This window comes from Ceratosolen solmsi, unplaced genomic scaffold, assembly GCF_000503995.2.
Source record: "Ceratosolen solmsi marchali unplaced genomic scaffold, CerSol_1.0 scaffold10, whole genome shotgun sequence".
Lineage (NCBI taxonomy): Eukaryota > Metazoa > Arthropoda > Insecta > Hymenoptera > Agaonidae > Ceratosolen > Ceratosolen solmsi.
The window spans coordinates 7,404,335-7,419,836 of record NW_011948412.1 but is presented as its reverse complement, the minus strand read 5'-3'; the positions used below and the strand labels follow the sequence as shown (position 1 = coordinate 7,419,836).

The 15,502-nt window shown below is 26.0% G+C and overlaps 1 protein-coding gene across 1 annotated transcript in view; it reads right to left on the bottom strand.

Moving 5' to 3' along the window:
• LOC105368827 (ABC transporter G family member 20) overlaps positions 1–14,419 on the bottom strand; it is a 39,174-nt gene extending 24,755 nt beyond the window's left edge. Inside the window, exon 1 of the mRNA XM_011507959.1 lies at positions 14,311–14,419. The gene's annotated coding sequence lies outside the window, so the exon portion shown is untranslated. The remainder of the gene's footprint in view (positions 1–14,310) is intronic.
• Positions 14,420–15,502: the final 1,083 nt, after the last annotated feature.

Below are 15,502 nucleotides of genomic sequence, written 5' to 3'. Positions count from 1 at the left end.
CACAATAACCAAATATTTGACAATTTACATATTTCAGTATTGTCGACAATTCTTACAATTTAAACGTAATCTATTATATTTAATAATTATTCGGATTAATAATTATGCACATTTCTATCTAAAACTTGTGTCCAAAGGACAAAGGTATTATAAAAATTACATTGTAACGGGCATAAAAGAATGAATACGCAATATCAAGGATAAGTGCAGTATTATAAACATAAAATTTATAGAAAGGATTTAGCAAATTCGAGCGGTAAAAGGGAAGTCGTATCCACGTAGACAGGGGATCCAGCTACATCTGGCACAATGGAACTACGCAAGCTGAATTCAAGTGAGCACGAATATTGCATTACGAAAGTCTCTCGCATCTGGAAAAATTTCTTTCATACGAGGACGAATTGTCAGGAAGGCCTTACTCGCATAACATTATCGTTCGCGCGATTCCCTTCTCTCTGCCCCCACCCCCTAACTGTAGTCGTCGTCGTCGCATTCTCGACTCTGGCTGGGTAGGAAGGAGGGAAGAAGGTAACGAGACTGATAACGAGAGCAGCCCATCGTCCAGCAGCCATTCCCATGCTAAACTCGTCAAAGCCGTTCCTGACGCTCTTACAATTAAGGAAGCCCCAGCCCACACGCACAGCTCAATGTATAATTAATTATGAAGCCGCGGTTCGTGCACTGACTCAAGTATTGATATCCGCAATGATAATGCACTGCCTCTACATATTCCCTGTCATTACACAAGAATGTGCATATCTCCTATCGATGCACTAAGGCAAAGCTGTGAAAGGCTTGCGAATAATAAGAATGTAACGAAAGATGTAACGAAACTGCGATTGACGAATGAAAATGCAACGTAAACCAATTGCTTCTTGTTTTCTTTTATGTTGGTTTTGCTTTTTTCATTTTAAAGTAAAACCAAAAAGATTTAAATATCTAACGATCTTACATAAGGCGGGATAAGCTTCAAGTTTGATTTTTTTTTTTTTGATTTCTTTTCAAATTAAAATCGTCGATCGTTGAAATATACATTGAACATATAATCTTATTATTTCTAATGGAAAGTATCATTACGAGTTTATACGATTGAAAAGTTTTATTAAGATAAAATCAAGAGATAAACTTATATTGACACATTACAATTAATGCACGAATAGATACAATAAATTAATTAGTTATGAACTTCAATGCATCTACAAAACAAATAAATATAGTTTTCAAAGTTTTTTTTTTTTTTTTTTTTTTTTTTTAAATTATTACTTATTAACAAAAATTTCTTTTTATTTATGTTTTATTTATTTATTTTCTAATCAATTGGAATATAAATTAATTATCTTCATTCGCCTATTATTAAATTGTCAAATCATTGATATTTCTATGACAAATTGTATTCTTTAATTAATTGCTTTTTTATATTCATTGTAGAATATTGAAAATCATCATTATATTTTTAAAATTAGTAATACGTGTTTTATATGTATGAAAATACAAAATCTAAGGAATTATTTTTTATTTTAAAATTTTTATAACATTTTTTCTTTCTTCAGACAATTATAATAAATTTTGCAAGCTATTACGATATAAGCATATTATTATTATAATTAGAATGCGTTAGAATCATAACTAATAGCCGAGTCCTTAATATCGTTAAATATAATTATCTTCGTATAATAACATTGAAAAGTCCGATGCTTATAATCGAATCGGTTAACTTATAAATGAAATAAAGCACATATATTTTCATTTCAATGATTAAATTTCTATACTATCTAAGAACGAAAAATTTGTAATATTTTAATATCATTAAAATATAGAAATATTATTTTTAACATTTTATTCAATATGTCAATTTAATATGTAGATAAAATATGTTTGTTTTGAATTAGTTTTTAATATTAAATAGTCTTTAGAATACATTAAAATAATATATTATTCGCAAAGATTTTAAAAGAGTATATGTCATTGCTGTTAAAATAAATTTTAAAATTATAAAATAAATCTTGCAATATTAAGTTTAATGAAAGGTTAATCTTGAGTTTATCTTGACAATTTTCCAAATTAATACAATATTAATTCCAAATTGACAATATTAGATTATCTTCTTATATTATATATGATTTTTATTTTTATTAATATTTTTTTTTTTTTTTTTTTTTTTTTTTATAATTGACATAACGTAGATATTTGATTGTATTGTCTAATGAGTTATATTAGATGGAATAATGGATATTACATACAAAAAAGATTGTAAAAATACATAATGAACACGCGTTAAATTGTATGTTTACACAGAAAATAATTAATTTTTCCTTTTAATACACTAATGTTGTTATTATTGTTATAATTAACAGCTTTTTTCTTTTTGTAATAAATGAAATTATCATTGTTTTATATAGTAAAGAGCCTTCCAACGAAGCAATTATATAACGAGTCTAGGCATGTGGCTGAAGATGCAATTTCATTATAATTTAATAGCATATAAATAGAAGAAAAAACGGTAATGTAATTTTTCATTACTATCGAAAATTTTAATACACAATGTAAAAAAATCCAATACAAATTCTCATAAAAATAAAGTTAATGTTTATTAATTACGAATTAATTTTTATTATTAGATTAAAATAAAAAAAGGAAAATGTATTACCGCTTTTTGTTAATATACAACAATTTAGTTTTGCTCTTATAAATCTTAAAATACTATATTAACAATCAATAGTAATTAATATTATTACAAATTATTACATAAAATTACAATAATTCATTTGTCCTAATTGCTAAATTTTATTTGAATATTAAGCCGAATTATTATTGAAAAATGCAAGGGAAAAGAAACTAATGGATTTGTATTTTCAAAGCGTTGATTACTAAATGATTGATAATTTCCAAGTTTTTCTCCTTATACATTAACATTTATTATTCTGGGATTAAAAATTTTACTCTGCAATTTATGTATAAGCGCGCGCGTGTGTGTGATATAAAGAATATTAAGATAAAATAAGAACGTTCGTGATTTAAAGGTTTTAATGAATACATTTAATAACTTTTAATCGTTTTAACATTAAACAAACGTCAATATCATAAAATGGTAAATTAGATACTCCTTCTGCTACGTACACATTAATTTTTAATCGTGACTCTCAATGATCCGTGGTATCGTAAAATTTTTTGGCTTTTCGTATTTTCGTGCAATTGTTCAAAAAGGTATATCGATCCAGCAGCTCATATTGTGCAAACATTTCGCAAAAGGGCAATTTTTCACTCTCGGGTATTTAAAAAGCAGTCAAAACGTACGAAAGTGCGAGTGCGGGAGAGGAAAAAAGCACTTTACCAAACCCGCGATGAGTGCGATGAGTGCGATGAGTACGGCTCGAATTGGCGTCAGACCTCCGGTCGACGAGGCCTCACTGCCAATAACCAATCCGAGAAGTGAAATTCCCAATAGGAGCGGATTTGTGAGCCACGAGATCATAGGCCATCGACGTTCTTTGTTACATAATGTCCCGAAGCGCTGCACTTGAGAAAGTTAACGAATCGCGCAGTGCTTTTCTCCTGCTTCACGTTTCGGGAAACATGCAATCATGCGGTAATCCAAGGTTGCCGGGATTGCACAATCGATTATGGTGGCGTTCTATAGACACCTTTTTTTTTTTTTTCGTTCTCTTTGTTTGTTCTTTTTTTTAACAACACATTTCCATGGGCGGAAAGGCAAAATAGGGAGGATTCGTAATTTATGGGAAACGATAACAATTTGGATAAATGGGGCCTGGATTAAATAATGATCTTATTATCAATCGATTTGATTATTCATAAATGTCTGCTTGTAAGGGGTGTCGGAGAAAAATATTGATAATTTTGTATAGAATATCAACTATTGCACGGTCGATTTGCCGTGTTATAGTTAAACATATCTATTTTCACCGAATTTATTATAATCGTTTGAGATCTTTTTGTAAGCTTATATCATTTCGTTTTGCTAACAAAATCATTAAAAAAACTTTTGATCATTAATTATGTTATATCGTATTATTAAAATTATGAATAAAATATCTGCGGCACTTGTAGTGCAATTAAACAAATTTTAGATACAATCGTAATATCGTAACGATGTTTAGATTTTTAAATGAAAATATAATAATGACTTTGAATTTTTATATTCCCCTTACTTATTAACGATAAGTTGATAAAACAATAAAGTAGTAGAGTCACTTTACTTTTTTATTTCGTCATAATTATCTTTTATTTACTTAATACTTGTACATATTATACATATATTCAATAGCTTTACGCTTAGAATGAAAAACAAAAAAAAAAAAACAAAAAAAAAAAAAAAAACGAGTATTCAATTATCCAGTTAAGGTAAAACTAAAATACATTGTAGTAAATAAAATTTATGACACACAATATGAAATTACAAAAATTTTAGTACTGTACTTTTATACAGAATTTTTAGTTTAAATAAAAATTTTTTTTTTAATAAAAATCAATTTATTATATTAATATTACTATTTGAAATACAAAATATCTATGTATTTATGAAATGAAGTTGGAAATTTTTGTTTTTCAAACTATATAAAACATTAATTAAAATAATGATTAACTTAGGACAATTCTGCACTAACGGGCAGTTTACTGTCACAGTATCGGATTTAACTTTTACGCACAATAGTAAATGAAGAATAAAAATTTTTTTCTTATCTGTTAATCTATTATTAGAAAATTTAATTTCAATATAAAATTAATTTCTAAATAAAATTTCAATTTGTTAATTTAATTGCATTCATTATACGTAAGAATTGCATTAATAAACAATGACAAAAATCGACAAGCACAAAAGTGCAACTGAGAACGGATTTCGTGAAAACCGACATAAATCCCTCGAAAATGGATTTCTCCTCCATGTTCCCTGACCCTGAATAAAACTTGTGGTTTCTCAGGTCGTAACAGAGACTCAGCTCGACTGTACTTTATACACGTGAGTGGCTTGTATTTTGCGCTGAAGTTATTGCATCTCCAACACTGCAAAGCACATAATTTTGTTTTATCGTCGATCGCCGATTATATATTACATCGATAAAGTTACGAAAAAAATAATGTTAGCCATTAAATTTATAATTCGAGCATTACGGCGTCGAGGGAATGAATAAAATGGATTTTCAGTTTTCCAGGGATACGCCGGTAATTCCGTAATTATTATTACTATTTCACGGCAACATCATTATCATCGGGCTTTGTTGTTGATTGCAATTACTGGATATTTGGTTAGATGTAACATTTGTTATATTTCATATAAGATATTAAAATAAATAATTTGCTTGAATTAAAGACTGATTGGTTCAAAGGAATAATTTGAAATAAATGTTATTTATTATCATTTTCTTTCTCGGACAATTTAACTCTTGTTAGTAGGATTTAATGTTGTAAGAGATGTATTAAAAATTACACCAATGCATTTCAGTTTTACACTTAGTCAGAGCAACGAAATAATTCAGATTCTGCAGTTTTTGTCCTTCGCTAAATACTGCTGAGTAAGTTGCATAATATTTTGTAATCAGGACTGAATTATTTAGTTCGCGTCTAATTTAATAAAGAAAATTTGCAACGATGACAAAAAATTTTGTTTTCATTATACAGATTTGTCTCTTCATACGTTACGACTTAAGAACATCGTTTACGATACAGTGATTATCGTAAACAAAAAGACATTTTTTTATTATAGTTCATTAAGTAAGCAGTTGGAACTATTATAAAGTGAAACTGTAATAGTGTAGATACTTGCTTTTTAACATATCTTTCCATCATATAAATAAATTTTCTTCAAATAAATGGATCACATTAGATACTTGCTTTTTAACATATCTTTCCATCATATAAATAAATTTTCTTCAAATAAATGGATCACATATAATAATAGTAATAATAATAATAATAATAATAATAATAGTAGTAAGAATAATTTTTTTTTTTGTTATTATCAATGATTTAAAAAATTTATTAAACATTTATAAATAGAAAATATATATTTTTTATTTATAATATCCTTAATGAGATAATATTACAATTCTAATTAATAATAATGAAAATGCTTGTTTGAACTTATTTTAAAAAAAAAAAATGGATTTTTTATATATTTTTATATAATAAATAAATAAACGAATAAATCATATGTATAATACTATAAATAATATTTACGTTGTAGCGATTTAACATTTATTTATATTGCTGTCGTGAGTGCTTGAATTATAAAAATATTTCATACAATTAATGAATTTACTGTTTTTTTTTTTTTTGTTTATTTAGGAAAATAATAATTCTATTACCTAAATAAAAGTGCGTGCATTATTATATTGCCAATATAGAAACATTTTTTTCATTTCAATTTACTTATCTAACGAATATTTTTAAATAAATAAAACTTTAACATATCGTTAATAGTTCGATAAGAAGTCGATAGCAATATCAGAATTAAATTTTTTTTCCCATTATTTGTAAATTCAAAATTATTGGTATTAAATATTGGTTAGTATCGATATTAAGTTACATTAAATACATTAATTTTACATAATGACAGTAAAAAAACACAAAGATTCAAATATACATTTAACTTTTAAATTAATAAGTTTGTTTACTAATTTCTTTACAACATATTTATGTAGAATGTCGTTAGAATGTCATTAAAAACAAAGGAATTAATTATGTATGCCTCGTTGGAAATATCATTTATTTTAGGATGAAAAATATAATTATGCATAAGTGGGAGTGTGCAACAGAATTACAGAGAAAAATGATTGAATATATTATTTCGTAAAGAAATATTATTTCAGCTTACAACTTGTAATTCGGATAATACTTAAATTTGTCGACATATTCATTATTACAAATGTAAATATTCTTTAATTAAATTCAATCGCGAGTAGTGGAATTATTTTATGAAGATAAACATTAGAGCGAGTAGATTTTTATAAACGTTAACAACATAAACTGTGACATTAAACCTAGCAACTCAAGACTTTTTCGAAGGTCAAGGTTTTGTACGACATCGGTATAAAAATAATGTAATCATCGAATATGAAAATTTTTGATAATTGTGAATCATTGTTTATATTAATTAATTTATGTCAGTCATAAACAATTTTATACATAAATTTCATATGCAATTTGAATAAACATTATGAAATTGTTAACAGCTATACTCATAGTAATTAATAATTGAATTTTCAAATGTTGAACCTTTAATCAACTATTGATATTGAATTTATTTTAATTTTTCACAAATTACGATTATACACCCATATTTTTACATTAACTATACGAGTGCACATATCACTAGATGCAAAGTATTTTTTATATTAATAAATACACGACATTCGTTTTCAAATCATTATTTTTCAAATGTACTATCGCGACTGATTATTTGGCACATTAAAATATTTCATTTTTATAAATTTTTATAAAATTATACATCGGCACATTTACATTATTGGCGTAAATTTCTCTGAAATTACGAGACATAAAAAAATTATTCATACAATTGATTACTTATCATTTTTTGAATAATTTTTTTAGACTCTAATTTTTTATGAAAATTTAAGATTTTATAAAAGATTTTGGAAGTATCAGTTATCTCTTGAGTATAGTAATATTGTCAGAAATAAAAGTAAATCCAATGATGCATATTGTTCTAATTTTGTATGGACATGAATTATTCATTAAAGAATTCGAGTATCGAAACATGTTAATGTATCTTTAGAACAGTAATAATAGAAAAGTTTCTGTATCAAATTTATTTAGAGAAATCGACATATTGACTTTAAAGAAATTGAGGGCGTAAAAAACGAAAATTGACCGGCATTTTTTTTTCTTCAGCAAAATTCACTATACATAGCTACAGTTAAAGGATGGTAGTAAAGTATTTTCTTTCATTCGATATATAGACAATTATAATGATTCAAACTATTACGGCAGAATCCCGACATATACGCGGGCGAGTTTTGTCGAACTTTATTTCCGCTTTTCTATGACATTCACGCCTCCTGAAGACGCAAGAGCAACATGTATGTATTGGTTTACGAAGCTTGCGTCGCGTGATAATTGGCACATAATCATCCATACCTGATTTACTACGGTATTTATTTATTATTAAGAAAACCTATACGCCATCGGTACGATATTGCCGCTTGACGATTCTTCTGCGGACGATAATCTATACGAGGAAATTGAGCCGCGCGATTTTTCTTTTTAGACTCGCCTTTACATCGATTATTAATTATCATTGGGTACATATTATGAATTTTCTTTTAAGTATAGTCAACGATGCATTTTGAAAGATATTTATTTTCCTTTTGTATTTCAACAACTTATCAACATTTACCCGTAAAAGTCTTGTATTGATTTAAATTGTCATTGATTTAAATGATGCGCGTTTCACGTTTAAAAGTATTTTACATTCTATGTACTTTTTAATATACATTATCACCGTATAAAATACACTTTTTATATAAAAGTGATAAGATTATCTACTATTCCTTTTAAAAATATAGTAAATACTTGGTCGAACTTATACGAACTTATGTTCTCAATTGTAAGTTATCTAGTTTAATGAGAGCTTCATTAGAGAAATATTTTAACTAATTACTTACTATTTGTCTTTATTGATAAAGATTAACAAAAATAGTAATGTTTTAAGAAAATTTCTTTGTTAAATCAGGTAAAATGAAAACTTGCTTAAAATATGTACGTCGTAATTGATTATATTTTATATAAATTTCTTAGATATCAATACTGATAATTAATAGTTTCATTCATTTTAACATAAGTTAATTTACTTTTATTACTGCATATTATATCTAACGCTACTTTATAAAATTCTAGCTACATTAATATGTGTATGAATTTATCGTTAGATAAATTAAACATTTAAAAGTTAATATTTTCATACACTGAATTCTTATATACGTGTAATTTTATTGATTTATCTTTTATTAATCTGTAATTTAATTAAAAACTGATTATAATATTTTCTCGCGAAGACTATTAGTGAAAATTAAAATAAATTATGTTGAAAAAACATTTTTCAACTTTTGTATTTCAACTATTTTATTTCAATTTTTTATTTCAATTTTTTATTTCAATTTTTTAAATTTCAACTTTTCTAAATTATAACGTGCATAAACCACCATTATATAATAAATTATTTAATGATTATACTAGGCTAAAATTATAAGAATACTGACTATTTTCGTTTTAATTACGAATATAATACGAATATAAAATATAATAATTAATGTAAAGAGACTTTACTTGAAAATACTTGTCATATAAATTACTTTTCACGTTCACATTCTTATGAATATCTTTTTAAAAACAGTAGTTTTTACAAAAAAAAAATCTAATCCTTATACAAGCTAATATGCAATATTGTTTTTACTTACGCAGAAATAAATATAATTTTCATATTTGCCTAATTATAATAAAAGATTAAAATATAAAATTATATAATTTCTAATTTGTTGCCTATTAATAATTTGCTCTGTTTTTAATTTAACTTTAGAAGATTGTGAAACAATCTAATTGTACAATTAATTATTTATTGAAAACAATTGCGTAGTTTTACAATAATTGTAACGATACATTTTCTAACGGCTTGTATCAACGAGGAACCGGAATTCATTTATTAATATTTAAAGCATCTGGTTACTATGTATATTATATTAATTTATATGTAATATTTCCTTATGTAAAATACATTAAAACAAAATAAAAAAAAAATAAAACAAAAAAATATTTATAATTACATAAAATGTAACCAATATTTTTTTCAATACTCGATGTATAGATAAATTGTATGTACATATACACATTCACACGCATTCATATGTAATTACAATCGACATAGTCAGAGTTATACATCTTGTACGGATTATTCACATTATCATTATCGCTTTGTTTAAAAAAAAAAAAAAAAAAAAAAAAAAAAAAAAAAAAAAAAAAAAAACATAAAACTTTATTATTGTTCTGGAATCTTATAAATTAACAAGTCTATTATAATCGAAGTCCTTTAATCCTTTAGCATAAATTTTATAAAAACAGTTAATTTCAAATTTATTTATTTTTCTGACATTCTAGAGTTATTCTTTTAAATGCGCATTCATTCTTTTATTATTAATTATTTCTTAACACGAAACCTCTATCATACTTTGTTTATAATTATTTTCTAATACAATAATTATAAAATACTTAGATTGAAAATTTGTTTTAGTTTTTATTTATAGAGAAACTATTTTAGAATAGTAAAATTAATTCTATCGTTTCAAAATTTTGTTCTATTTAGTTTTATTTCTTCGGTCTTATTTCTCATAAATATTGATTTACTTAGGTGCACACAGACATTAATATATCATTATTTATTACAAAATAAAAATTCTAAAATACTACAATCAACATAAATTTTTAGTAGGCAAATTTTTCTTTTACTGTTATAACACATTAATTAATTAATTAAAAGTGTATTCATATAGACGTTTTATATCTACTTTGTACGTATAAATTAAAGTAATCTAATTTTTTTCAGAAAATTTTTACAATACGTAGATTAAATTTTTCGGAAATAAATAAATCAATATTATACACATAATGAATTTCATACGTCGAATAGTATTGTATTTGCATATAATGTTATTAATTTTAACGATGAAGACATTTAATTTATCCTACGCAGCACTCTTGTCGATTTGTGATTATATATTTGTCCATATACTGTTTATTTTATAACGTATTGTTCAAATATTTGTATTATAATGTTTGTATATAAGTATATAGTTATAACTAATGCAATTAGTTATTTTACAATACTTGTAACTATTTAACAAACAATGAAGGATATTTACATTTATAAATTATATTATCATTGACTTTAATGATAATGACAAGAAATGTACATGTTAAATGAAATACTTTAACAATCTTTAGAAAATTTTAATAAATATTACGCTCAATTTTTCTCAATATGAATATGACAATCATTTATTTAATAATTTATGTTATTAAAATTTCTCATAGATTATGGTAGAGAAAAATGAATAATCTTTAAATATCCTAGTTAAATTACTTTTTACCACAAAGAATTTTATATAATATAATAATAAATGATTTCTTACTTTGACATAATTCTTAGCTTCATTAAGTATAACATTCCAAACAATAAGGCAACTTTAATAATTATCACTACAGCTCTGCAGCTTCTAATTAAATAAAGGATTATTAAAAAAAAATTCTAAATCATTAACGTATCGGATATATTTTATTATATAAAATATATTCGCGCCATTAATTTATTTATTAACTTTATTTAATAGTCACGTCTACACAAAAATTATGTTTGTTTTCACTAAAAGCTCGATTGGCAGACTAAATCACACTTGCCGCTATCAAATAAACATCCCAGATATCCTATTATATTCATTTTGATATTTATAATATAATCATTTAAAGGTACCGGCGTGATATTTGAAATTATTAAATTATAAATAAAAGGATCTTATTCGCGTAGCTTCCATCATACATAATCTCCAAACTAAAATTCCATTATTTTTTTAGAAAGAAATATTTTATCATATCAATGAGAAAGTTTGAGATTAATTTTGACAATTCTTGTATGTTAAATAAATGTATTAAATATATATGTATTTTGTTTTTTTTTTTCTTTTTATAGAAATAACGTTATATTACAATTTATGATATAAAATAAAAATATTGAATATTTCCTAGGAAATTTAATTGCAGAAGTAAGTTTTTATACAAGTAATTTTATATTGTATAAAACTATACATACTATTGGCATTCTTTACATTAATTTTTATACTTATAATTATAGTTGTCTACTTCGAATGTAATAATAATAAAAGTAATGTCATATTTTCTTTAACCGTTTAATTAAAATTAACAAGCATAAATATTAGTCTGCATGCATTGATAGTTGACCTAGATAAACAGTAAACAATCTCGGGTATCAATATTTTTATTTATATGCAGATATTTGTTTAGATATGTACCGATTATGTGTCCATTCGAAAATTCAATTTATGCTTTATGCACATATATATATATAGATAATTATTATTATTTAGAGACGTCCATCTGATATTTTTGTTACGGGCATTCACTTATTATCTGATTTATTTGATTGAATTACCGTACACGTACCTATTATTCTTATATTTTATAAGGTGCATCGACAATCATTACTTCTATCATCTGCATATTTTTGCGGAAAAATGTTCAAGAGCTAAATTTTTTCGAATTAGCTCTCTATGATTCTATTCATATTTAGCTTTGCAAATGAAATGGATAGTTTCATGAGGTAAGCGAGTACTGTTTTAGTAAAATACGATTAATTTCCCAGCAATGCAATTATTATCGTTGAGAAAATAATGAAATAGAATATTGTGTGTACGATCCCTCATACCCATTTCTTTTTATATATTTTGATGATCATGCGACATGAATTGCAATTATGCGAATGCGTCGGCAAATATCGTTATTATTTTTTTTTGTTTTTTTGTTTTTTTTTTGTTGTTTGTTTTGGTTTGTTCATTCATTTTTTTAAAAAGTTGTTTGAAGAAATTTACAAATGTTTTGCGATGAAAGTCGAACGCTTATTCCTTTTATTTCGCATGTTTTTATTCGTTAAATAATTCATAATTTATGTGGATTCGGCAATTTTTTATTTTGTATATTAATTTCATTTCTTTTATTGCCTATACAAATTTATGCCTAAAATGACACTTAATATGTAATTATTTAATTTTATAATTAATATCATTACTAGTATAATTAATAATATAACCAAACTGAATTAGCCAACATTTAATTTATATTTTAATATCAGAATTTCATATTCTTATTTTTATATAAATAATAAAAATAATAATAGCCAATTAAATAGTTAATATTTTCAATCGTTTTCTTTCCTATGGATAAAAGTGAACTTTTTCCTGCAATTCGTATATCGAGAATATTATAAGAAATGTTTTACATATTATCTTTTCAAAATGCATTTCATCATTCAGCATTAACATGACTTACGTCTTATATTAATATGTATTTAAGTATTATTGTATAAATAAAATTTGTTGTTAAATCAGGTATCAGTTGACTCTTAAATCATCTCGTGGCTAAAGCTTGTGATAAATCGATGTCAATGATAATCCTCTTAAATTTTATTTAAAATAAAGTATTCGAATGATCAATCTTTATCTAATATAAGATATAAATATGTATTATTTATATATGTAATATTTATAATAAATAAAATAGAGAAAATATGTATACATTCAACGCTTATCGAATGCCGATAACAAGTTTTACAAATTTTGCTAGTTCAATTACAATGATTTTCATTATTATAGAAAATAGTTTTTTTTTTTCTCACTTGCCCCTTAACTTATATAATAAAATATCATAAAATTAAAACAATCTTGTTTGCATTTGCGGAAACTATGCGCTTTAGGATCTAAAGGTTTCTGTCCATCATTTTGAATTTAAAAAAATGCTGTAAATTTGATTTTGAAATTTGAAATATATAATTTTGAATATCCGAAGTTCTGTTAAAGGTAAAGAAAAAAAAATTCAGTTTTTTTTAAAGTTATATACGTAAATAAACATTGTAAAAGTTACCACCGTATAAAAATTATATTGTTTTTTTTTTTTTTATTATTATTATTTATTTGTAGTATAACAATCATTTTTCTGTAGTTAATATGCAAAAGTGTTTTTATTCTTTAATTGTTAAATTAAATATTTTTACAGAAATAGTAAATAATAATATATACAAAATCTTTAATACAATTAATTAGTATATTAATAGCATATTAATTTCTTTTTTTATAACGCTTGACTATTCTTGCATTTAACGTGATTATATTATCTTATAAATGTTAATTCTTACAAGTAAACTAAATATCGAATAATATTTCGTCTATTTCGAATAATTTGAGAAGAAAATACGATCGACATAATGGAGAATAAGTAAGGGGCCGAAACGTTTAAAATTAATAAGAATAATTATGAAAAAAACATGATCAGCAAATAACGAGGTATACAAGCTCAAGACCATTAACCGAGGGAGATACAATTGTATATGAATTGTCAAACTTATGCAAATCCGAAAGAAAATCTTAAACTGTAATGCATAATTGAATTCGCAAAGAGAAATAGTAAGATTTGAAGGAGTCTCGTCAAGTCCATAAAAATTTATTGAGTCCTTGCCTCCCCTTTCTCATTCAAAGCTTACATAATTTTTGCATACCTCACCTGTGAACTCGTTCGAGCAGTCTTCACCTCTTGCTGTCCTACTTCCTTTCCTCCGCCTTATCACACAAACTTAATAGCAATTCTGTGCCGCTTCTCTGTCTCTCTCTCTCTCTCTCTCTCTCTCTCTCTCTCTCTCTCTCTCTCTCTCTCTCTCTATGTATATATATATATATATATATATATATATATATATATATATATATATATATCCCAAATTAATAGCTCTTCTTACTTTCCCTCAGTTCCGGCACACGCGCGTGATCCGACAACACAATGCGAATCGAAATCGTCGCCTACCGGGCCAAGTGCACGGGCGCACTTTTCACACTAGAGCCTTATTAATTTTCCTTTTCGCTGTTGTCCCCAAGCCAAGGAGCAGCGTCTCTATTGGAATAACAGCAGATCGATCAGACGTACATCTCGGCTGAACAAAGCTCTTGGTCGTCTCAGGGCCCTGCGGCGCTCAGCCAGCGCTCAGCCAGCAACCATTGCCGTGCAGGTCGTACTCGCGGCTGGCTAAATCAACTGACATCGAATTACTGAGCCACCGGTACCCAGGGGACCTGTGCGGACGATGCCTGGTGGGGATTAGAGTTAAAGACGCGGGGGAAAGAGAGAGAGAGAGAGAGAAAGAGAAAGAGTGGGACCCGGCGAACCGCCTTTCACGTTCGAGGCCTCCGCCGCCGACATGGACCCAATTCCTAATCAGTCAAGGGCTCACCTAGCATTCTTAATGGCATTTCATTGGCATTAAATCTGCTCGGCTCGGATACGTCAAATATTTCTATAGATAGGAAGTAGTGGCCATAAGGAGAAATGCACGAGAGGTCGGTCCCGGGTCTCGATCATCGATTTTATGTTTGCATTCAAGGTCAAATCATCATCCCGTTCCTAATAATTTTACCGAGTGGAGAATAACGCTGTATAAGGCCGGATTTATAAGTCGAAATTACTGGTGCCTTCATCGCTTCATCCCTTCGTCAAAACCCCTTCATAAAAAAAAAACATCGAAATTTAAGATATAAAAGCAAATTAAATAGTTTTTTTTTCTTTATCACTAGTATTTAACTAGTAACATAACGAGTTTGAAATCGTTTTTCATAAAATTTTAATCGAATTATACATATGCAATATGCTTTTTCTAAAAATATGATTTACTTCGGAATTGAACATATGGCAATAATAATTTAAA